We start from the raw sequence: 22,260 nt of genomic DNA on the forward strand, positions 1-22,260 counted from the left end.
CTATTACTTAATAAATCTCATGTAGGGTGACTGGCAAGTAGCTTGAATTAGCCTACCATTCCCTTCTGTGCTCTCCTCAGTTACTCTGGCCTTGTGGAATAACGAAAGTCTGCAGAACTCCTTGGAAAACTTTGGTATTTGTTTGTAAGGAGGTTTCTGATGGCCTATATTATAAGTTGAAGAGTGAGTTTCTTTTCTTTATTCTATTAGAAAATGTCATGTTTCCTACTTTTGCCATCAGTTCTTCATATTTTCCTGTAGGTTCTGGAACAGTAATCATCTAGTGTGTTTCAAACATTTTCTCTTCTTCGGGCTCTTTATTCTGTCCTTTGGGGACTCCATAGAGCTACATGTTAGACTTTCTCATTTTATCCTTCATGTCTTTTATTGATTTTGTAGTCTCCCCCCCCCCCCTTTTATCATTCTGTATTGTGTTTTAGGTGATTACTGTGATATACCTTCCAGTTTAATCAATCTACTCATCTGTGTCTAGTTTTTCGTCTAGCTGTCCTTTGGAGGACTTTTTTTTTCAATTTAACAAAGAAACATATTTTCCTTTTTAATTCTAAGACTGAGATGCAAATTCAGCAAATTCTGATGTCTTTGCTCTCATTAGCCATTCCTCTACCATCTGAGCCACACCTCCAACCCCCAAGAAATTTTTTAAGATTATCCATTTTAAGTCTATTTGTTTCTGATTGTCTTTTCTGTGATTTTCATCTGTGTTATGACATCTTTCTCCTTTTCAACCACTTCACATGTGTTTTGTACTTGGTGTCTGCTTTGCATGAGAAGACTTCTCAGACTACTTGGTCCGTGGTGATGCTCAAGGTCAAGAAGCAATGACCTCCAGCTGGTCCTGCTGCCACCAACATGGAAACCTTGTACCAGGTCCTGTTCTTGGTGCTCGAATGTCCCAACCTGAAGCTGAAGAACCTGCCCTGGGTACACATGCGGTCGGCCATGATGGTGTATGCACTGGTGGTCATGCCTACTTCCTCATTACTGGAGGAATAATGTATGATGTTATTGTTGGACCTCCAAGTATTGGCTCTATGACTGATGAACAGGGACACCAGAGGTCAGTAGCCTTGGTCTACAGAATAAATAGACAGTACATTATGGAAGGCCTCACATCCAGCTTCCTGTTTACAATGGACACTTTAGGTTTTATAATCCTGGACCAATCCAATGCACCAAACTCAATAGATTTCTTCTGTTATTCATTGGATTTGTCTGTGTCCTGTTGAGCTTTTTCATGGCTCTATTATTCATAAGAATGAAACTGCCAGGTTATCTGATGGGATAGAGGGTCTTTTGAGAAGAAATCAGTGAACTCCGGACTTAATCCTGTGAATGGAATTTGAAAGTTTGTACCAATCCTCTATGAAATGTGGAAAAGAACAAAGAACAGCAGGAAAATAAGCCTGAATGAAAACCTGGGAAGCCCATTAAAGCCCAGACTAGAATTTCTTGGTATCAGAGACAAGGTTATAGCGGTATTTTTTCACTGCTGACTATTCTGATATCCCAACCATGTCAAGTGGCATTTTCTTAGTTTTTCATTTCTTAAGGGAAAAAATATTCCACTTCTCAAACTATAATATTGAATAAATTGATGGTTTTTTACAAAAACAACAACAACAACAACAACCCTGAGTTTGCAACCATGCATCAGAAGCTGGACTAATGGCCTCCCACTAGACCAGGCAGTCTCCTAGCTCCAATTCACATTTTTAGATTAGTGTTTCTAGGGGCTGGGAAGGTGGCTCAGTGGTAGAGCGCTTGCCTTGCATGCCTGAGGCCCTGGGTTCGATTCCTCAGCACCACATAAGCAAAAAGAAAAAAGCTGGAAGCGGGGCTGTGGCTCAAGTGGTAGAGTGCTAGCCTTGAGCTGAAAAGGGACAGAGCCCAGGCTCAGAGTTCAGGCCCCACGACTGAACCAAAAACAAAACAAAAAAAAAGATTAGGGGTTTCTAGAGTTTGTTCTTCTTCACTCAAGTTTTTGGCTACTTGCTTGAACTCATCATACACTTGGATTCATGTGTCTCAGTACAAATGAATCACATTTGAGTGCTAGCTATTTTTTCTTTTTTTTGGGGGGGGGGGTCCGGTTGTGGGGCCTGAACTCTGGGCCTGGGCGCTGTCCCTCAGCTCTTCAGCTCAAGGCTAGCACTCTATACCACTTGAGCCACAGTGCCACTTCCAACATTTTTCTTTTTGCTTATGTGGTGCTGAGGAATAGAACCCAGGGCCTCATGCATGCAAGGCAAGTGCTCTACCACTGAGCCAACTTCCCAGCCCCCTAGCTATTTTTTCTAAGTTACAGTATTTATGCTTTTATTTTTCATCAGTGTGTGTGTGTGTGTGTGTGTGTGTGTGTGTGTGTGTACACGTGTGTGAGCATGCACATGCACTGATACTGGGGTTTGAACTCAGTGCCTGAGTGCTGTCCCTGTTTTTTCACTTAAGGCTAGCACTCTACCACTTGAGCCACAGCTCCACTCCTTGTTTTTGGTGGTTAGTTGGAAATAAGAGTCTCATGTGAGCTGGGAATGTAACTTAGTGGTAGAGTTCTTGTCTAGCATGCGTGAAGCCCTGGTTCAATTTCTCAGTATCACATAAACAGAAAAAGCTGGAAGTGGTATTGTATGGCTCAAGTGGTAGAGTTCTAGCCTTTAGCAAAAGAAGCTCAGGGACAGTGCCCAGGCCTTGAGTTAAAGCCTGAGGACTAGAAAAGAAAGAAAGAAAGAAAGAAAGAAAGAAAGAAAGAAAGAAAGAAAGAAAGAAAGAAAGAAAGAAAGAAAGAAAGAAAGAAAGAAAGAAAGAAAGAAAGAAAGAAAGAAAGAAAGAAAGAAAGAAAGAAAGAGAATGAAAGAAAGGAAGGAAAGAGAGGGGGGAGGGAGGGAGGGAGGAAGGAAGGAAGGAAGGAAGGAAGGAAGAGAAGAAAAGAAAAAAAAGAGTCATGGTCTTTCTTGCTGAGGCTGGCTTCAAACTGTAATCCCCAGATTTCAGTCTCCTGAAGAGGGCTGGGAAGGTGGCTCAGTGGTAGAGCTCTTGCCTTGCAGTCTCCTGAAGAGCCAGGATTACAGAGGTGAGCCATGGTGCCTGGCAAAAAACTATTTCCTTCATACAGAATGATATATTTTTTTGTGACAACAAGCTGTGGTCTGGCTATGGGTTGAGCGTGTCCTCCTGGAACATATGCTGACAGTTTGGTCCTTCCGTATGGCCATGTTGGGAGCTGGCAGAACCCTTAGGGGTGGGGCATTGTCTTCAGACAAGGGTTAATATAGTTCTTGTGGAACCTCAGCTCTTGAGAGAGGGGTTGACATAAAAGAGCAAGACTGGCTCTTGTGCTGTCTCTGGCTTCTTCTGGTCTCCATGTGATCTCTCTCATGACACACCATGATGACATGGGGGCGATGAGCTTACACATGCTGTGGGGCCTCATCCTCTGAACTGGTGAGCCAAATACAATGCACCTGCCAAGTTTCCCAGCCCAGATGTTTTGCTCTGTCAGTAGAAAATATATTCTTATACAACATAAAAAAAATAATAGCATGCTGAGGTACCCACGGGCCTGTCTCTGTGGAACACTGAGACAGAAGGTAAACATTGTTAGAGCACTGTTAAACATTGTTAAAACACCATTACTGGCAAGCCTTTAAGTACACTTCTAGAACATTATATTTTTCCTTTAAATGTGTTGAGATGATGGGGGTTAGGGAGACTTAATTCTCCAACTGACATCTGTTATACCCTCTTCCAGGGTCTCAGCGTGAGCAAAGGTGGTAGGACTGTTCTCATGACAATACCCAAAATATGGCTTGCAGTGTTCCAGAAATAGGAGTTCAAAGACTTGAGAGCCCAAAACAAAACCGACCATCACAACTGCCACTTTCACAAGGGAGCTGGGGAAGGTCAGAGGGACCCATTAGTAGACCTACAATTGGTCCAAACTCAATCCTTCATTTGCATAACAGTGTATCATAACTGGTGGAAACAGAGGGGACTGCTGTTATTGGTGCAGACCCCTTTGTACCTCCCTCCTCTTCTGGCTCTATAATAGGCAGGCTGATCAATTCACTTTGGGAGTGGTTGGGAGTCGTTCTCCTTGCTGCTCTTCTGGTCTTATAACATCAGGTCCCAGGAAAGTTTTTCAAGTTGTCTTGCCTACCTTTGCGAAGTGTTAACATGAAGAAAAAGCAGCAGATGTGGTGGTGGTAGAGCAGAAGCCACCCAGGCATCAGGGTGGCAGTAAGGCCAGAAAGCTGTGAGGTCTCCGAGAAAACTGACTGGGGGTAGGGGGGGAGGATGGGAAGGGGATTGGCAGGCCCTTCCCACTACCTAGGACCTAGAGCCCCATGAGCCATCTTACCTGTCAAAGGCCCCAGGGCTGACTGCCACTACCCACTGCTGTTCTCTCTACCACCTGCAAGGGCCTGGAATAACTAGAGTTGCTTCTCATCTACCCACAAGTGCTAACTGGGTAGAGCAAAAGAACCCAGCCGGCTGGTTGGTGCCATGCCAAGCCTGGTCTATGAAGGAGATGAGAGCGTCACCATGGCACCCACCTGAAGCCTCTTGCTCCTCAGCATCATGAAAACCCCATGGGATTTTTCGTCTGGGCAAATATACAAACATTCTTTATTGCTATGGAGTTTGAGCAAAATGATACTGTTTGAATCAAAAGCAAATTCCCTGGTATCAGCAGTCCAGTGTAAATGTTTACCTATCCATATTGATAGACAATCAGCTCAAGTCTCCAACCTAGGGCCACTCCACACCAAGACAGGTCAGGTAGGACAGCTTTTGTGTTCCAAGGTGACAGGAACACCTCTTAGGCATGTGACCACAATATCTGATCACAAATTGGAATAAATTGGGGATGACCCACTGATAAGCATTAATAGTTCCATTAATAGGGCATCAGTTATATAAACGATAGTACTTAATATAAAATACCCTACAGTGGCTAATGACAATTATAGAAATATATATTATATATAGAGAGAGAGCAAAACTGTGTGTGTGTGTGTGTGTGTGTGTCTGTGTATGTGTGTGTGTTAAACACCAATGACAGGGCTAGAGAAAAAGTCTGTGTGTATGTGCTGGTACTGGGGTTTAGCTTTTTTCACTCCAGGCTGGTATTCTACCACTTGGGGCACACTTCTGCTTCTAGCTCTTTGCTAGTTAATTAGAGATAAGAATGTTTCTTTTTCTTTTTCTTTTTTCTCCTGCCAAGGCTTAGCTTCAAACTACAGTCTTCCAAATGTAAGCCTCTTGATTAGCTTAGGATTACAGATGTGAGCCACCAGCACCCAGCTAGCATATTGTCTAATGTTCAACAACATTGTGGCATGTGGCAGAGATACATTGCTTTTTAAAGTTAAATAGCACACCATTTTACAAAAATACATGTACAGGGCTGGGAAGGTGGCTCAGTGGTAGAGTGCTTGCCTTGCATGCGTGAGGCCCTGGGTTCAATTCCTCAGCACCACATAAGCAGGGGAAAAAAGCTGGAAGTGGCGCTGTGGCTCAAGCGGTAAAGCTCTAGCCTTGAGCTTTAGAGCTTAGGGACAGCGCCCAGGCCCAGAGTTTAGGCCCCACGACCAACAACAACTACACACACACACACACACACACACACACACACACACACACACACACACACACACATATACACACACATACATTTGGGATATACATTTGGGCCTTTTCCACCTTCTGAGTTGTGGCAAATATTGCTATAAGCCTTGGTGCACAATTATCTGTCCAGATTCCTCATTTCAATTATTTTGCACATCCACCCACTTACAATTCATGTTTAAATGCTTTGATGGAAGAATGAGTTAGAACCTCTTTCACAGGCTCTGTGTGAGCAAAGCCTCAGACAACCTCGCTCTGTCTCAGTAAAATCCCCTTCAAAGTTTCTCTCTTCCTTTTGCTCCATGAACCCTGTGGTGAACATATCTCCACTGAGCTGCTGTTATGTTTGCCCACCCTTGGCCATCTCCAGACAGAAATGTTTTTTTCTCAAACTGTTCCACTCAGTCCTCAAGTTCATGTCCAAGGCCACCTTTTTCATGAAGCTTTCTCCTGGCTCAGTTGGGAGTCATGGCTCCTATCTGAGCTCTGAAGTCCTTGTTTCTCCCAAGCGCTGAGTTTGTCCAGACCCACCTTTTCTCTTCTTCTGCTTCCAAACAGGCTGCTGGCAGCCATTTCATCTTCCGCCGGCTTCACACACGGCACTACTCCACGGTAAGCCTCCTGCCCCCAGAAAGCTCTGCGTGTGGGAAAGTTTGTTTTGCTTCTGTTCGTGTCCTTTTCCTTACATCTAATAAATAGAATTTCAAGTTATTGGACAGCTTCTGTCCCTAAATCGCCCTCTTGTCACAGCTGCAATGGTTTCAAGGCTACCCTGTAGCTTTTGGAGGAACTCGCCCTGGCCGTCAATCCGCTTGCCATTACATTTCTCGTGGCAATGAGCATACCTCTGGACGATGTGGAAAACATTCTGTGGGGGCCCTCTCGATCTCCCACATTAGAATCCAACCTAGGAACAATCTCTACTGCTCCCTCCAGCTGTTGAGCTTCAAGACACTTCTGCAGCCAACACACAGAATGGGGTGCAATTCACAAGTGCACCTCTAGAGGGCCATGTACTGTAGAGAAAAGCAAGCTGCGAAACAAAGCGTGCTCCATCCTGGATGGTAAAAGTATGTATTATAAAAAGACCGTCTGACCAGTTACATCCGCACCTCTGAGGAATGGGTTACTGTGCGGGGGTGGTCTGGAGAGATAGAGATTTTTCTTGGGGCTGTATTTCATGAGGGGGGCACTTTTTCTTTAATAAGCTAGTGTTCTTTTTTATCTTGGTGAGGGACATGGGGATGGCACCATCCTGCAGCCACCCTGCAGTATTCACAGCAGCTCAAAGAACATTCTACTAGAAACAACTAGCAATTGAGCTGATCGTGTTCCAAAACATACATGATGCCTTTAACATTCATCAGCCAACAAGCCCTTCCTGATAAAGAGCAAGAATGAGAGGCATTGGGGAGGGGGTGGGGAACGAAACGTGATATCTAACCCGATCCGCTGAGGAAGGACAGACATCACGTGTCCCTCCTCTGTCCCTCACTACAGAACAAAGCAATGTAGGAGGCCAAGGACCCATCTGTCAGTCTAGCTGCTAAGATTTTCTGTCTCCTTGCAGAAATAGACCTCACGGGGACCCACGTGGCCCTACTGAGACAGGCGGAGGGAAAGAAAAGTCCAGCAGCAACACTTCCACAGGCAATAGGGGAAGGCAAAGAGAGACCCGAGGTAGCTGGCCCTCAGCCTGCTGCTTGAGCTCCAGCCTTCTCAGCTGCTCTCCCACCCCTGCCCTTCCTATGCCACCCTGGGAGAGTCCTGTATCTTCCAGCCACCTTTCTCCCTGCTGCTTCTGGGCATTTGACCTGTGCAACTGCAGGCAGGAGGCCCTCAGCACCTTGGCACAAAGTTTGCTGCCATCCAGTTCCTGCCAGCCTGTCTAGCATCTCAGTCCTTCTTCGCCTCAGTCACCCATCCTGATATGGATTTAGCAAACCTGAGGGATGATAGTGTTATTATTGTTGCTACTTTGCAAAGGAGGCTCAGAAAGGAGAAGAGCCAAGCACTGAACCCAGGTCTCTGTCACTCCAAGTCTTCCAGTCTGTGTGCTGATCCACTGAACTGCCAGTAGAACTTCTGTGTAGCTGCTGCTCTGTGCTAAACCAGGAGGGTCCTGAAGGGAGGGAGAGAAGGAAGGAGGAAGAAGGGGAGGGCTGTGTGTCTGTTTGCCTTTACATTCTCAAGGTCAAACCCAAGACATTGCACAAAAGTACAAGGCAGGAACAGAGAAAAGGAATGGGCATAGGGAGAGCAAGAAGAAGATAGTCTTTTGGAGGGGCTTAGAGAACATTTAGCTAGGCACTAGCATCCACAAACATTCGTGTTTTCTTTCATTCAGCACATGTTTATTGAGCAACTGCCATATGCTGACCCATCTCTAGATGTATGAACCAAATAAAATCTTTGCCAGGGCAGCTTGCTTTTTTAATTTTGAAGACAAACACACACACACACACACACACACAGACTAAGCATGATGATGCACACTTTTTTTTTTTTTTTTTTTGCTGGTCTTGGGGCTTGAACTCTGGGCCTGAGCGCTGTCCCTCAGCTCTTCAGATAAAGGCTAGCGCTCTACCACTTGAGCCACAGTGCCCCTTCTGGCTTTTTTTCTTTTTGCTTATGTGGTGCTGAAGAATCGAACCCAGGGCCTCATGCATGCAAGGCAAGCTCTCTACCACTGAGCCACCTTCCCAGCCCAATGATGCACACTTGTAATGTAGCTAAACCAGAAGTCAAAGGCTAGGACTGTAGCTCAGTGGGGAAATGTTTGCCTAGCATGTGCAATGCCATAGGTTCAATTCCTAGCACTACAAATAATCAAACCATACCCAAACAGAGAACCCACATGCAGGTACAATGCAATGTCCAGGATATTTGTTTGGAGAAAGCACCCCTTTAATAAATTGGATGACATGGGGAGGCTGGGTGGGAGGGGACCTGAGGCTGGCTTTACCATGCTCCTTTTATGTATTTATAGACAAGAAAATAATGATAATAGTTCAGCCTTCTCAAGTCCTTAAAACATCTCTCTTGGGCACACTGGACTACATCCAGAGGCTGTTGAGCATGTAACAGCTTTGGGGTACAGCTGAATTTTTGACCCCCTGCCTCCTTCAGCCAGGGCAAATGGTCTCCACTGTGGGGTTGGTAACACCCCAGAAGTAATATCAAACTCCAGAGCCATTCCACAGGCCACTCTGGCTCGTGTAAACATCCAGTGTGTCCAAGTAAGGAAACACTGGAGCAGCTTCAGCGTTTAAAAGTCCAAAGATTCAAGAATATAGCAACTAAGCAAGCATTAAGGCTTGGCATGTGAGTCGTCTGGAGTCTTCACATGGTCTTGGGTTTAAAAAAACACTCCAGGTACCACCAGACCAATGTGAGTCTGGCCTGATTATGACTTTCTAATTCCCCAAGTGGCCTCCACCTTCCGAGGCTGGGCTGGGCTGGTGCTGGCATAGGAAACATTAGCAAAGAAGAAACTGCAAGGGGGACTGCATGTCCTGTTCCAAAGGAGCCCTTCAAATGATATTTCCAATTCCTGCTTTGTACATGCACAAAGCACTATGAGGGACAGGTGAACGTCACACTCACTCACTCATCCATCCATTCACACACTTTATCATTCATATCATTCATTCATTCATCCTGTTGTTCAGCTGCTACAAGCAAAGCCTTTCCAGTTTAGTGCAATGATCATTGCAGCCAGTAGGTGGTGATCTTGCCTGCAACATGCCCCACTCAAACCTCCAAAGGGCAGTGGAGAATGACCAGAAAAGGAAGGTAAAAGGTTACAGCCCTGGTGATTCTTGTTGCCAGAGAAGCTGCGGTTTGTAAACAAAGAAACATGCTCAAAAGCAAACAAAGCTTCCTCTAATTTGTGATCACTGTTTGTTTTTTTTTTCAGGGGAAACTGCTTGGGGGTGGAGAGGGGGGAAGACATGTTTTGTTAAAAGTGCTGAAAATGTCAACACTTTAGTTACAATGCAGGTGTTTTTCTCTCTTCATTGGTGTCTCCTGGCTCGTTCACAGGCCAGTGAGATGGCATGTCTCTGCCCTGTGTCTCAGCACAAAAGCAGATTGCCTGGTAAAAAAAAGTATTCATGGCTGTTATCCTGTGGTGCTTAGAATATTATTTCTGCTGGACACCTAGGGTTTGCAGCATCTTTGAGATCAAAGGAACCCCAAAATCTAAGTGGAACCCCTGTCAGCCCCAGCCCCTGTTTTTGCATTGCCGCTCAACAGTAAGATTTCACTTGATGGAAATTCTCTACTAGTATAAAAACTAACGCACTCTCCACACATTATAATCACCTGGAGGTGTCAAATAGCACAGAGAGGCAGCTGGGATAGATTCCAAGTCCCCACCAGAGAAATAAGGGAAGATAAAGCCTTGTTGTGATTAACTTGAATGTGTTCTCAAAAGCCAGTATTCGTGAGTCTGGATTCTAAGTGGAAAGTTCAACAGATTGAAACGTCAGAGTAGAAAACTGTAATCACAACAGTTTTGAAAGAGGACTGACACATGTCTCTTTGGGTTTTCCAGACTTTTTCTGTTTGGGAAGGTGGAAATTAATGTCACCAATCGAGTTCAGGTGTTTTAGACTGTGTATTCTGGTAGGGTAGTGGGTAATGAAAGGTCAGTGCTTAGAGTCCAACCCTGGGTTTCTGGAAGCAGGGTTAGTGACTTACCTATGTCACCGCCCTTGGTAGCCACATTGGGACTAAGAGGGGCAGGTGCGATGTGTAGTTAGTTTTCCCACAGCATCTTTACTGAAGCAGAGGGCCAGTGGGACAGGGCATGTCGGCAGTGGCCTTGAACTTGTTCTGATGGGCCACAGGGTATTTTGAGAACATCCTGAGTTTTTTAACCTCATGGACATAATCCAATTGATGAGACCCTTTTAATATTGTAGTCTGATCCAGTTGGTAAATATACTGTTTAGGTTAGACATTGTTTCAATTTTGGAAGTTCCTTGGCTGTATCCCCCCCAGCCCCCCCCTCCCCTTCCCCCAGCACTGGGGCTTGAATTTAGGGCCTCCTGTTCTGTGGCTTTCATGCTCAGGACTGGTGCTTTACCACTTGAGCCTGAGCCACACCCCCAGTCTGACATTTTGCTGGATAGAGTCTCATGGGCTTTTCTGCCACCAGTCCGGCCACCATTTCAGTGTTTGAATAAATGTTCTTTTGTTTTGTTTTGTTTTGTTTTGTTTTCAGGCTCAGTTCTATGTCTCATTCCCCACGACACCTCCCCCCACTAATGGGGGGGGACACCACTGTCTTCCTCCTATTGCAGAGAATCCTTGTCTTTCAAAATCAGTGTCCTTGTAGCCTAGGGTGCCCACAAATGCATCAGAGGGGCAGAAGTTTGGGGGGGGGGAGGTCAACACAGGATGCTGAGATCAGCACTAGAGTGGGAACGCAGAGGGGAACTCCATACTCAGCCCAGTACTAAACCTCCTGTGAGCCGGAGGCGCCTGGATCTGGACTCAGAACTCTCAGCCCCACCCACAGCAAATCGCAGACTGGCGGCAGGGAGGCAGCTCTGGAAACAGCGCAATCCACCAGCCATGGGCTCAAGCTCCGACTGCCTGTCTGTGGTAAGGGGAGCTAGCTCCTCAGTGCTGAGGCCCACTCTTCAGGACAGAGGGAAGGCCCCCCGGCCATGCCCCCCTCCACAGCCTGAGCTCCCTGCTGCTTCAACTTCTCAGTGGTCCACACGCAACCCTCTCCCTCGCACAACCGCCTCTCATGGCTCTCCCACCCAGACACTGAGAGAGGGTGCCCCCAGGTCCCACAACTTACGATGGGTCCTTGTTCAGAGTAACTCAGTCTCAAACAATAGGCCTCTTCTCAAGATACCATCTGATGTATCTAGGATATGGCAAGTGACAATATGTCCTCCTGCTCCAATGCTCCCTGCCACTCCAGATCCCACCCCCCCACACCCCCAAACTGGCTTGAAAACTTGTGACAACTCTGGCTTTAGCCAGCTGCTGTGACTACCAGTTTCTTTTTTGGGGGTCCAGTCGTGGGACCTGAACTCTGGGCCTGGGCTCTGTCTCTCAGCTCTTCAGCTCAAGGCTAGCTCTCTACCACTTGAGCCACAGCGTCACTTCCGGCTTTTTTCTCTTTTTTGCTTATGTGGTGCTGAGGAATCGAACCCAGGGCCTCATGCATGCTAGACAAGTGCTCTACCACTGAGCCACCTTCCCAGCCCCGATTATTAATTTTTTTAAAGACAGGGTTTTGTGATGTAGACCAGACTCACTTCAAAGTAAGTCTTCCTACCTCACTCTCCCAAGTTGGGGGATTCTAAGAGTGCACCACAATGCCTGGCCTCAGTCTCCAGATGATTTAAAGCAGTCTCTCTTATGATTTCCCCAAATCTGAAAGCAGTACTTTTCTATTCTTTGTGGGCTCGTGTGAAAATGTCAGGCACATGTGAACACAAACACTTAAAATAGAGACACATTCTCAAATCATCAAAAGGGCTAGAAATACATTTTAATTATATACTGATTCAGAACTTTGAAACTTTGAAAAATCATGAGTCAAATAAAATGCAACTTGACCTTTTTCAAGTTTTCCTGGCATGTAGAGATTGTAATATAATTTATATCCATTACACCCAGAAATTCGTAGTAAAGTTCTGAGACTATCACAATGATAATAACAAATGTTTCAGAGTTGGAACTTAAGAGATTGGAGAGGAAAATTTAGAGAGAAAACAAAATTGTCGCCGTATGTTGCAACTTATAAACAAAACCACAGGCGTGACAGATTTCCCACCCATAGGTGGCAATCTCTGTATAACCAACACCATCTTTACCTAAAGGAGATTATTGGAAGCAATCCTCGTGCAAACCCTTCTAAAATTTCTCATTGTGGAATGTTGTACACAAGGTAGGAAGACTCTGGTAAGGAATCACCGTTGTTGCCACCAGCCACGTCCAGAGTTGGGTCACAATCTTGTCAACCCCAGTTCCCCTCCATCCCTCTGATTATTTTGAAACAAATCCCAGATTACTACAAAATTTAAACGGAAAGTATGATGATACCACTGGAATCTTAAAAAAATATATAAAGGAAGGGGAACCTGGGAAGAAGTAAAGGAATGGGTGACATTATCCACAAAAATAAATGTTTTCCTGATCTGCCTTATGAAGTGGTACAACACTTTAATAATAATAAAATTAAATTTAGAAAAAAATAAAAACAAGAAACGTAAAGCTTGGGTGGCTGTGGCTCACATCTGTAATCATAGCTATTCAGGTGGCTGAGAGCTAAGGGTTGAGGTTCCAAGCCAACCTGGCAGGAAAGTTAATGAGACTCTTATCTCCAGTTAATTAGCAAAAAGCTAGAAGTAGAGCTGTGGATCAAGTGGTAGAGAGCCAGCCTTGAGCAAGGGACAACACTAAGGCCCTGAGTTCAAGTCCTAGTACCAGCACAAAGGAAGAAAGGAAAGAAAGGAAAGGAAGGGAGGGAGGAAAGGAAAATGGAAGGAAGCAAGGGGGCTAAGGGAAGGAATTGAAAAGCATTGAAAGCCACATCATCATAGATCACATAACGTCAGAAGATTTTAGTAGACTGTGCACAGGTAAAATAAAAGTGGTTGTTTTAATTTTTAAAGTGATTGCTACATTGCATCCACAATCATTACATGACATGCACATCTGTCCCTGGAGTTAAAAGAATTAAGATCAAGTTGGAAGTTTTTGCAGCATGAGGGAGTAAACGTCAAAAGGAGAATGGAAAATTACCGACTTGGTGAACAAAGCAGAGACAGCTGCTGGCTCTAAAATTAGGAACAGAGACAAGAAATTTTCAGAGCGCCACCAAACAAATCACAAAGGCTCAGTTCACCCAGCACCTTTCAGAGCCACGTTCACCCCTACAGGAGACAAAGCCAGCTACTGTCAGGCCATCAGCTGGCAGCTGTTCATTCTCCCAGACTTGCAGGCCTTGAGACCAGAGCTGCGGTTCTCTAGAGGGCTGCCCTTGAACAACAGCTCACGTGAGAGCCAAGGGCAGTGATGTGCAATTCTTTAAAGATGTATGTTCATGGACAATTCAGAAGTGCAGTGTGTTTTACCTAGATCTGAGAAATTCTAGCATCCTGATGACACAGAAAAGGTTGGATACTTTAGGTGGTTGGGTAATAGGTGCCTTTTTACCTATCTTAGCCAGCTACTAAAAAAAGAAGAAGGAGGAGGAGGAGGAGGAGAAGGAGGAGGAGAAGAAGAAAGAAAGAAGAAAGGAAGGAAGGAAGGAAGGAAGAAAGAAAGAAAGAAAAGAAACACCACACTATGATGTTTAACAGAGCAGTTTTGTACATAGGCAACTTTTTTTTTTTGGTTGGTCATGGGACTTGAACTCTGGGCCTGGGAGCTCACCCTCAGCTCTTCAGCTCAAGGCAAGCACTCTACAACTTGAGCCACAGCACCATTTCCAGTTTTCTGGTGGTTTATTGGAGATAAGAGTTTCACAGACTTTGGCAGGGGCAGGGGGAGGGTGGAATGTAGTTGTGGAGATGGGAGGGAAAAACAGGGATGGTAGGGGAAAAATAAAGGAGGAGGCAACAATGCTTGATAAGAAATGTACTTATTACCTTGCTCATGTGACTGTAACCCCTCTGTACAGCATTTTCACAATTAAAAAAACTTATATATAAAAAATAAATACGTTGCTGGAATTTAAACAAAAAAGTTTCACAGACTTTCCTGGCAGGGCTGGCTTTGAACCAGGATCCTCAGATCTCAGCCTCCTGAGTAGCTAGGATTATACGCATGAGCCACTGATGCCCAGCTACTTAGGCAACTTTAAGACCCCAAGACTTGGTTTCTAGTATGTTCTCTGCCCCATATCCAGCTCCCTCTGGGGAGGCTGGGGGGGGTCATTCCTGTTTCTTTAAGCCACTGGAAGCTCGGTGTTGTGAAATAGGAAAGCAAGAATCCCACTGAAAGACACTCAGTGACTGAGGACATGGTGCTAAGTATCACAAAGCATTCCACTCACATTTAAGGATTCATTTTGTCACAGATTGGCCCATAGAGTCTGGGGGCTAGTCTTGTTTAGTGCTAAGTCAGAACTCTTCAGTAATATGTAAAAGCCCCATTTTACTTCTTCTTCTAGAAAATCAGAGACACAGTAATGGGGTTATATTCTGATGAGCCATTATTAATAGAAACAATCACGGTCAAAAATCCATCGATTACACTGACCCTACCAAACCTAATGCTGAGTTTAGCAGTACAGGAAGCTCCCCTAGTGTATGGGATGACTAGGGTGAAACTCACAGCATCACGGGGTCATGTTGCCTATCAGAAGCCCAAGAAAACATTCAAATTCAAAACTTTGTATGTGGTTTCTACTGAATGTGAATCCATTTGGCACCATTGCAAACTAAAAAGACATGCATCAGCTGGGTGCTAGTAGCTCACTCCTGTAATCCCAGCTACTCAGGAAGCTGAGATGTGAGGATTGTGGTTCAAAGACAGCCCGAGCAAGAAAGTCCTGTGGGACTCTCGATTAACCACCAAAAAACTGGAAGTGGTGCTATGGCTCAAGTGATAGAACACTAGCCTTCAGAGAAGAGCTCAGAGACAGTGCCCAGGCCCCAAGTTCAAGCCTCACAACTGACCAAAAAAAACAAAAAACACAAAAACATGCATCAGTCAGATGTGGTGATGTATACCTATAATCTTGGTACTTGAGGCTGAGATAGGAAGACTGAAAGTTCAAGTCCTGCCTGGGCTTCATAGAAAAACCTTGTCTTAAGTGAAAATTGTGCCAGGTACTGGTGGCTCATACCTGTAATCCTAGCTACTCAGGAGGCTGAGATATGAGGATTGCAGTTCAAAGCCAGCCGGGGCAGGAAAGTCTGTGAGACTCATCTCCAATATACTACCAACCCCCATGCCCCACCCCCACCCGCTGCAAAACCTGGAAGTATAGCTGTAGCTCAAATGGTAGAGTCTTTTGCCTTGAGCACAAGAAACTCAGGGACAGTGCCCAGACCCTGAGTTCAAGCCTAAGGACAGGTACAAAAATAAATAATAAATAAAGATAGATAGATATGCATTTTAAGTCAGGGATCATCTGTACTTAGATTTTTATTTCTTGAGACAGGATCTCACTATGTAGCCTAGTCTAGCCTGAGATTCAATCCTCCTGCCTCCTCCTCCCAAGGGTTAGGATTACAGGCGTGATACCATGCCTGGATGAACTTAGAATTAAAATTTTTTATTTTAGAATGAAATCTAGAGGATCCTGAGGGAATACTTTGAGAACCTATATTCAATAAATTAGGAAATCTTGAAGAAATGGATTAATTTCTAGAGGTATTTGATCTACAAAAATTGAACCAAGAAGATACAAAGCAATTAAATAGATCTGTGACAAGCAATGTGATTGAAGCAGTAATGAAGAGTCTCCCAACAAGGAAAAGCTCAAGACCCACAGATGTGCTACCCAGTTCTATCATAACTTTATAGAAGAATTAGCAACAACACTCCTCAGACTCCATTATGAAACAGAAAGGGAGCCAGGCACTGGTGGCTTATACCTGTAAACCTAGCTACTCAGGAGGCTGAGATCTGAGATAGCAGTTTGAAGCCAGCCCAGGCAGGAAAGTCCATGAGACTCTTATCTCCAGCAAAGGGCTCAGAAAAATCCAGAACTGGTGTTGTGGCTCAAGTGGTAGTGCACTAACCTTGAGCACAAAGAGGTTCAGGGACAGCGCCCAGCCCTAAGTCCAAGCCCTTTGACTGACAAAAATAGAACAGAAAATAAATAGAAAGGGAAGCAATATTACCAAACTCATTCTGTGAAGCTAGTATTACACTCATTCAAGAGAGAGCGAGAGGGGCTGGGAAGGTGGCTCAGTGGTAGAGCGCTTGCCTTGCATGCCTGAGGCCCTGGGTTCGATTCCCAAGCACCACATAAGCAAAAAGAAAAAAAGCCGGAAGTGGTGCTGTGGCTCAAGTTGGTAGAGTGCTAGCCTTGAGCTGAAGAGCTGAGGGACAGTGCCCAGGCCCAGAGTTCAGGCCCCACGACCGGACCCAAAAGAGAGAGAGAGAGAGAGAGAGAGAGTTATAGCAGAGCATTGGTGGCTCACAGTTGTAATCCTAGCTAATCAGAAGGCTAAGACCTAAGGATCACCGTTTGAAACCAGTTGTGGCAGGAATGTCTATGAGACTCATCTCAAATTAACTATCTAAAAACTGGAAGTAGAGCTATAGCTCAAAATGGTACAATGCTAGCCTTGAGCAAAAAAGTTCAGGGATCATGCCTAGGCCTTGGGTTCAAACCCCATGAATGACCAAAACAAAAGGAGAGAGAGAGAGAGAGAGAGAGAATTAGACCAATCTTTTTGATGAACATAGATGTTAAAAAGTTCTCAATCAAAGAATTGCAAACCACATTCAGCAACACATTAAAAAGATCAGATACCATAATCAAGTTAGTTTCATTCCAGGGATTCAAGAATGGTTCAACATTCATACATTCATAAATCAAGTAAGTGAGATACAGCACATGACCAGGTTGGGAAGGTGGCTCAGTGGTAGAGCGCTTGCCTTGCATGCATGAGGCCCTGGGTTCGATTCCTCAGCACCACATAAGCAGAAAAAGCTAGAAGTGGTGCTGTGGCTCAAGTGGTAGAGCTCTAGCCTTGAGCTGAAGAGCTGAGGGACTGCACCCAGGCCCAGAGTTCAGGCCCCACGACCAACAAAAACAACAACAACAACAACAAATCACATGACCATCTCAATTGACTACAGGAAAATTATTTGACAAAATATGACATCTTTTTATGATAAAAGCTATGAAGAAACTAGCAATAGAAGAAATTATCTGAATATAATAAAGGCTGTATGTAACAAACATATTTTTCTTCAACTAAAAAGCTGGAGATCATTATGCTGCATGAGAAAAGCCAAGGACAAAAAGACAAATATCCCATTTATGGAATATAGACCTGAAAGACATACACACACACACACACACACACACACACACACACACACACACACACACACAATGTTGCAACTGTTTGGGGAGATGAGGAGGAGGAAGGTTGGGGAAGACAATGGTGGAGGTGAAGAATGCAGGGAATAGTGGGGAATATACAGTATGTGCATGTGTGAAGATCCCACAAGAAACCCTACTGAAAGCTGTTGAACACTAGAGGAGGGATAAACGAGAGCAAGAAAGGGGTTATCCTGATTTAAATGTGCCATACACACCTGTGAAATATCATAGCAAATCATCTTAGCACTATATATACATAAACTCTAAAAAATGAATATCAGAAGTCTTTTTGTGTGTGTGCAGGGGTAGGTACAAGAGGGATGGGAACATGAGTGGACAGAACGAATGGAGTGACTATGAATGATGGTACATGAAACTAGAACATTGAAATCTGTTGAAATTCTTTTTTTTGCCAGTCCTGGGCTTGAACTCAGGGCCTGAATACTGTTCCTGAGCTGCTTTTTACTCAAGGCTAGCACCCTACCCCTTGAGCCACAGCGCCACTTCCGGCTTTTTCAGTTTATGTGGTGCTGAGGTATTGAACCCAGGGCTTTACTCTACCCAGGGCAAACACTCTACCACTAAGCCACAGTCCCAGCCCCTGTTGAAATTATTCTAAGGAGGCTCCACTCATGGAGCCAAGAATAAAGAAAGATGTTGCACTCAATTTTGGATCCCGGTCATTACCTCCTAGTAGAGTTCCACAGATTAGAGTTGGAACTCAGCAGACATCAACCACCTCTTGGAGTCTACAGCAGTGGACAAGTTCATCCAAGGATGATGGGATGACTAGAAAGGCAGGATGAGCAAGGACAGAATATGCCCATGGAAAGAGAAGAGGAAATGGGACCAACAAGGAGTCTCCACACTTTTAGTAGACAGGGAAAGCAAGCCCAGGGGAAAATGCCATCCTAGAACTCAGGAAGAGAAGCAGTAGAATGGAAAATGGAGCGGCAAATAGCATCAAATGCTGCTGGGAGCCAGCCTTTGGGACTGCTGGAGAGGTCTTGGGTAAGTTTAATGGTAGCAAAGGTATAGAGGTATAGAGGTGGGAGAGCAGGCTGGAAGGAACAGAAAGTTGGGTATGGAGCCCAAGGCAGATCCAGCCAGGATGAACTTCAGAGGCATTTCACTCAAGGCAAAGGAGAGGAATGAGCAACACTTAAGGCCATCTGGAGTCACAGGAATAATTTTAAACTTGTATCACTGTTATGTGAAGAGACAAACTCAAAGGTTCAGAGAGTTCTGTAATATCAAGCTTGTTGAGTTAATGGAGTTTCCACAATGAGTCAGACCCCATTAGTGCATACGTTACGTGGCAGTTATAGGTAGCCAGCCATGACTCAGAAATGCTGACAAAGAGCTATGTGTTGCTATATATTTCTAAGCAGACCTATGCATTGTCAAGCCGTGATTTAAAAGATTATAGCTGAATATGGTTGCAAATGCCTGTAATCATAGCACAGGGGGCTGGGTGGTGGAGGCAGGAAGATTGCAAATTTGAAACCAGCCCAAGCTACATGATTTCAAGGCTAGCCTGACTCTGTCTTTAAAAAAAAAAAATTAAAGAATTAGATTACACAGTAGGCATATACTGCTGGCAGAATAGCCTAGAACTATAGGACTTATATTTCCCTTGGTGGAACTTCGGAGAATCTATACTTGATTAAAAAATACTTTGCGATTATAAACTCTAATCAGTAGATATAAAAATGTATACAGCTTTCTTCATATTTAAATCTCTATAGGAGAAAATCACTCAGATATGTATTGATTCAATTCTTCATAATCTCTTTCTGGCTTGAGTAATTATTTTTTCTAAAAGAAAAAAAGAAAAGCAAAACAGATGGTGATGTGCTGTAGTATTTAAGAGCAGTTTGTTTTTTGAATACTATGCTAACCTCTTATGAGCTTTGCGATCTTAGCTAAGTACCTAACTCATAAAATGAGAATAGGACCTTCTATGGAGGGGTGTATGGTTGCTGTCAGGTGAAGTGAGGCCATGAGTATGTAGTGCTTCGCACAGGCCAGGAAACCTGGTAAGAGTTTGGTAAGCATGCGCCGATCTCTGGTTCTGGTAGACTCCAGTCAGAAGGGAGCCATAGGCACAAACAGCTGAGACTTGACAGGTACTGGTGGTTCACACCTGGCATCTCAGCCTCTCAGGAGGCTGAGATCTGAGGATTGAGGTTCAAGACCAGGAGGAACAGTCCAAGAGACTCATCTCCAAAGTAATCAGCAAAAAGCCAGACTGGATGTGTGGCTCAAGTGAGAGAGCACCAGCTGTGAAAAAGGATGCTAATGATAATAATAATGATGGAGACCCATTTGGAGAGATGGCATCACGTCCCAACAGGAAGTAAGATAGAGAGGGTAGGAGAAATAAGACCCTAAATAGTACTGTTTCCTATAAACACACAGGAATACATATGAGGTTATATATCTGAATATAAGTGTGTATGTATATATATATATATATATATATATGCACACATATGCTATATTTCCACTGGAGTCTTTCTTAGGCTTTGCCAAACCTATGACAGAAATATTATGAAAGCACCATGTCACTCAATATCAAATGACAGAAACTTAATTTTAAGCCACAATTGGAATGTATTCACTCACCTCCGTGAAAACTAAAGGAAAGGCTTTGACATGGCTGGATCCTGGGTCTTCACGAGAACCCCAACCCGGCATCATTAGCCCCATTGTGTATCTCTGCAGGCTCCCAGGTTAGGCCTGGGCTTCCTTGTGTGTGGCCAGCAGCTCAGCTACCCTGTGACCTTCACAATGACCTCCCCATCCCAATCATGTAGAGTTTCGATCTCCTACCCATCTCCTGTCCTCCATCATGACTGACAGGAGAGGTGCTGTATTGTGATTGGTTAGGAGGCTCAGCCTCTCAGAATCCATGTGGACTAAGAATGGAGGAGGAGTGTTTCCCCTAAGGAAAAAAATAATAAATTGTGAAGAGATCCTGATCAAGCAGAGCTACTCATGTCCTTCATCACCTATCTTGGAAACAATTTTAGATTTTAAAAAGTAAGTATCTGAATAAATTTTTATTTATTTTTTTCTGGTAGAACTGGGGCTGAATTCAGGGCCTTGTGCTTGCTAGCACTCTACCAATTCCAGGGCCATGCCCTGGAAGTTCTTTTTCTTTTCTTTTTTTTCCAGACAGAATCTCCAGCTTTTGCCTGGACTAGCCTCAGACCATCCTACTATCTTCACCTCAACTCATAACTAGGTAGGATTAAAGGTGTTCACCACCATCTCTGGCCACTATGGAGTCCAGGCTGGTAGAGACTCCTGCTCCTCTTGCTTCCACTCCAGCTTTCTCTTGGGATCTCAGGCATGAGCCATCACCTCTGTCTCCAGAGTCTGAATAAATTATTATGGTGAGGGTTTTAAAGCCCTCAATTCCCCCAGAATAGGATTTTCAAACTCAACTTAATTCTCAGCTTATGATGAGTAATTAATTCCCTGTGTCAACCAACAGTCCAGGGCCCCTTCTGCTCTTTAGCATCAACCTTGCTTCAACCTTCTCCCAGGGCTTGGTGGCCAAAAAGTCTCCCTTTTGGGGAACCAAGTCACTCCTACGGTGGTTGAAAAGCATCTGCTTAAGTTAGATGTTTGGGTGTTGGGTGTTGGCTTTTTTTAAGTTAGGAAGTTAGGTGATTGGGTGTTGGGTTCTTTTTTTGTAGTTATGCATGTAGAATCAAGTTTTATCAAGTGATTCTAACCATGAAAAGGTTTCAGCGATAGAGCTGCTTTTGGGGAGTAGAGAAAGAAATTCTTCAAAGTAGCTCACATGAAAGGTCATAAATGCACCAAGTCCCTGTGCAATCCGGAGAATGTCTGACAGACAGGTCCCAGAAAGGGTCCCTGTCAACCACCTCTCTGTTTCTGTTTCTCCACTCTATGTCCAGGGCCAGCTGCAACTTGTGCAAATATTGAAGAGAAGAAGTTTGTATGGTCCAGCTCATCTTTCCAAATCATGTCAGTAAGAAGCATTAATTCCTCACTTGGGTCCACAAGTTAACTAAAAGCAGGAAAAAAGTCTGGCATGCCAGCTTCTAACTCTGCTTTGCTCTGTCATTTTCTCCTGCAGTCACCTTGGATCCTGAGAAGACAGGATTGACAGACAACATCTATCTTTTATGATGATGGAGTAAAACTATGCCCCCCCCCTCCCCAAGCAAATGAGGGCAATTACCTATATTGATGAGGCTGCAGCCTAGAAAACAGGATCAATCATCCTCTGGGGACCAGATTGTCCCCCTCAAGCAGTAAAGAGCCACTTTTAAGACCAGAACTGAGATAATAATCCACAGGACCACAGTTTGACCAGGACTGATTCATTATGCAGACCTGGACATCCTGTCCCGATTCTTTCCCTATTTAAATACAGCTCACAGTCTGCAGCCTCCAGGTGGGCTGAGATGCTTATTCTCCCTCTTCCTGTGGTATAAACCTCCTTTCTCTACCCTCCGCCATTACTCAGCTCTTCAAATGGAGGATGGAGAGGAATGATAATACGTCCCCCACCCCCCACCCCG

The 22,260-nt window shown here is 44.5% G+C and overlaps 1 pseudogene; it reads left to right on the top strand.

The window, feature by feature from the left end:
* The first annotated feature begins 873 nt into the window (after positions 1-873).
* On the top strand, positions 874-1,573 carry LOC122102242 (annotated as a pseudogene).
* The last annotated feature ends 20,687 nt before the right edge of the window (positions 1,574-22,260 follow it).

The sequence above is a fragment of the Dipodomys spectabilis genome, unplaced genomic scaffold (assembly GCF_019054845.1).
Source record: "Dipodomys spectabilis isolate Male_0828 unplaced genomic scaffold, ASM1905484v1 ptg000773l, whole genome shotgun sequence".
Lineage (NCBI taxonomy): Eukaryota > Metazoa > Chordata > Mammalia > Rodentia > Heteromyidae > Dipodomys > Dipodomys spectabilis.